Genomic DNA, 3822 nt, shown 5'->3' on the forward strand with positions numbered 1-3822 from the left:
TTTGAGAAAAAATGTACTTTTGTAGGGTTAAGCCACTGAGATTGGGAATTAATTTGTTACTTGTGTATCCTGACTACTACAGCTGTGATGGCCCAGATACTCAACTAGAGTGGAACACTCGTTATAGCATGAATAGGAAATTAACCCACCTGAGAATCACATCTAATCTCCTCAACTCCGGTCGATACAAAAGAGTCTTAATTACTTTGATAAACTGGTTTTTTAAAATATTTTATTTTATTTTGTCAATATACAATGTGGTTGATTATTGTGGCCCATTACCAAAACCTCCCTCCCTCCTCCATCTCCCTGCTCCCTCCTAACAACCTCATATCTGTTCACTTGTCATATCAACTTCAAGGAATTGTAATTGCTGTGTCTTCTTCCCTCCTCCCCAAGTTTGTTTGTGTATTTATTTGTTTATTTTTAGCTCCCACAAATAAGTGAGAACATGTGATATTTCTTTCTGTGCCTGACTTGTTTTGCTTAATATAATTCTCTCTAGGTCCATCCATGTTGTTGCAAATGACAGAATTTCATTCTTTTTTATAGCAGAGTGGTATTCCATTGTGTAGATGTACCACATTTTCCATATCCACTCATCTGATGATGGACATTTGGGCTGGTTCCAACTCTTAGCTATTGTAAATCATGCTGCAATGAACATTGGAGAACAGGTATACCTTCGACTTGATGATTTCCATTCCTCTGGGTATATTCCCAGCAGTGGGATAGCTGGGTCATATGGTAGATCTATCTGCAATTCTTTGAGGAACCTCCATACCATTTTCCATAGAGGCTGCACCATTTTGCAGTCCCACTAATAGTGTATGAGAGTTCCTTTTTCTCCGCAACCTCGCCAGCATTTATTGTTCACAGTCTTTTGAATATTAGCCATCCTAACTGGGGTGAGATGGTATCTCAGTGTGGTTTTGATTTGCATTTCCCGAATGCGGAGTGATGTTGAGCATTTTTTCATGTGTCTGTTGGCCATTCATATGTCTTCCTTAGAGAAATGCCTATTTAGCTCCTTTGCCCATTTTTTAATTGGGTTACTTGTTTTTTTGTTGTAAAGTTGTTTCAGCAGTTCCTTATATATTCTGGATATTAATCCTTTGTCAGATGTATATTTTGCAAATATTTTCTCCCACTCTGTTGGTTGTCTTTTAACTCTGTTAATTGTTTCTTTTGCTGTGCAGAAGCTTTTTAGTTTGATATAATCCCATTTGTTTATTTTTCCTTTGATTGCCAATGCTTTTGGGGTCATATTCATGAAGTCTGTGTCCATTCCTACTTCCTGAAGTTTTTCTCCTATTTTTTCTTTAAGAAGTTTTATTGCTTCAGGGTGTATATTTAATTCTTTAATCCATTTTGAGTTGATTTTAGTATATGGTGAGAGGTATGGGCCTAGTTTCATTCTCCTGCATATGGATATCCAGTTATCCCAGCACCATTTGCTGAAGAGGCAGTCTCTTCCCAAGTGTTGATTCTTCCAATCCAAGAGCATGGGATATCTTTCCATATTCTTGTGTTCTCTTTAAGTTCTCTCAGCAGTGGTTTGTAGTTCTCATTATAGAGATTTTTCACATCCTTGGTTAACTCTATTCCTGAGTATTTTATTTTTGGGGGGGTGGCTATTGTAAATGGGCAAGCTTTCTTGATTTCTCTTTCTGCATGTTCACCATCGGAGAATAGAAATGCTACTGATTTCCGTGTGTTGATTTTGTATCCTGCAACTTTGCTGAAATCATTTATCAACTCCAAGAGTTTTTTTGTAGAGGCTTTAGGCTGTTCAATATATAGGATCATGTCATCTGCAAACAGGGACAGTTTGACTTCAAAAAATATGAAACACTTCACAAATTTGCATGTCATCCTTGCACGTGGGCCATGCTAATCTTCTTTGTATCATTCCAATTTCAGTATATGTGCTGCTGAAGCGAGCACTGGATAAACTGGTTTGAATATGTTACTTTCCTTCCTGAAAAATAATAGATTTCATATTCCTATTAGATCATAATATATTTTCATATTGTCTCCAGAATCAAGTCCGAACTCTTCAGCCTGGCATTCAATGCCTGCTGACATCTAGATTTCATTTTCTGATTCAGTTTTTCCTTCTAATGTTTCCCTCAATCCTTTGTGGAAAGCCTTCACTCCAGCCAGACTGGGTCCTACTCATTGTTCTCTTTTTACCTCATGTTTTAGGCCCACATCCAGGCCTTTAATAGCAATAGCTTCATTGATTGAGCTCTACGTTGAAAATTTTATACCCTTTTATGTGTTTGTTTTTGGGTATCTTTAGGACAACCCTTCAGGAGAAGTATTATTACTCCTCCTTCACAGATAAGGAAATTGAGGCATCCAGAGCACTGAAGTAACTCACACAACCCACACATCTAGGCAATGGCTACAAACCCAGGTCTGTCTGACTCCAAACCCGTGTTCTTTTTACCGTATCTTACTGCCTCCTTGGCTTCTAATGTTCTCCTTCCCTGGACTCCTATTTCTCAGAAGTTTCTTGTTGCAGTTACATTCTCTCCTTTCCACAAGGTCATGTTATCTATGAGACCCTCTCTGTCTTGCCTGGCACTTGAGGATATCTTCCTCCTTTACAGTCACTCTGTGCTGATGCTTTTTGCATCACATTTAACACTTGACTTCTTACAATCAGTGCCTCAGCCAGTACCTTGTATAGAGCATAGTCTGCAGCTAGGGTTGGTTTGCAGAGAAACTTAGGAGCTTTGGCTGCACTTGAAAAGGTAAGTTAGATCAAGAAGAAGGAACAGTGAGAGACGACTCTATAACTTGGTTCTTATTCTCAGGCTTCTAATGGGAAAGGGCAAAGAATCAAAACTTGTTGAAAGGCAAAATTAGGTGCTGGAAAGGATTTAAAGCCAAGAATCACTGAAGGTGCTACGGTCTGCAAATGTTTGGAGGAATATAGGCAATCACAAAAGTCTATCCTGGGGACCTATGGATTGTTAGCTCTGAGGGTTGGTTACTTGTAGAGGATTCATAAAGCAAATATACTTCACAGGGCCTGGTTTTCCAAATCCTTGCAGTTTCAAATATTGACCTTGCAAAGGACAGGATATTTTCCCCAGGCTATTGAGTCTCTGTTGCAAGATAAGAATCATAACACAGCAAGGCTGCTGGTTCAAAGACAGACAAGTTACTAATTCATATGTAAAGTCACTAAAAAGCTGCTGGAGGGAAAAGGAATGTTTGCTAAATCAAGCCTTTATAGGATCACTTAATTGCCTAACAGAATGTCATCTGACTTGTTTTTACTAAATGTTACCAGCTTCTATTGTAAAAACTTGTTAAACTGTACTTAGCAAAACCCCGCCTATGTCTCTTCCTGTAACTTCTGGGGCTAGAGAATAAATGCAGGAAGAGAACCCCAGTTCGTGGTTAATTTCCCAAATGGAAGAAATGCCTCATGCCTGAGGAAGTTCTGGGATATTAACCCCTTTCTGGGGCTTCTCACTGCTCAAAAGAGATGGGCTTTGACTAATCTTTGGCGGCTCCATCAACCAGGGGAAAAGGGGTGACAAATCCGTGGGAGACAAAGCAACAGGTACTGGTAAAAGAAGGTCAAGGTCTTAGATGTCATTCCTGTAAGGACTAGTGAGCTTTGCTCTGGTCTCTATATTCTGTATTTCCATGAAGCCTGACCAGGCTTGGTTATTTAACTCAGGCTAGCTGTCTCATTGAACTCACTGAGGTCCTGGACACGATGGATGAGCGATTGGTGAATTAGGTGGCTTCATCTCCTCCAGGAGGCTGACAAAGCATGTCTTCAATCATGCAGCTGCT

The 3822-nt window shown here is 39.5% G+C and overlaps 1 non-coding gene across 1 annotated transcript; it reads right to left on the reverse strand.

Annotated features, from left to right (window-relative positions):
- Positions 1 to 1840: 1840 nt before the first annotated feature.
- Positions 1841 to 1947, reverse strand: LOC134368766 (U6 spliceosomal RNA). Its single transcript, XR_010022476.1, has one exon. It is a non-coding gene; the product is annotated as a U6 spliceosomal RNA (small nuclear RNA).
- Between the last annotated feature and the right edge of the window lie 1875 nt (positions 1948 to 3822).

Source organism: Cynocephalus volans, chromosome X (genome assembly GCF_027409185.1).
Source record: "Cynocephalus volans isolate mCynVol1 chromosome X, mCynVol1.pri, whole genome shotgun sequence".
In the NCBI taxonomy this organism is placed as follows: Eukaryota; Metazoa; Chordata; class Mammalia; order Dermoptera; family Cynocephalidae; genus Cynocephalus; species Cynocephalus volans.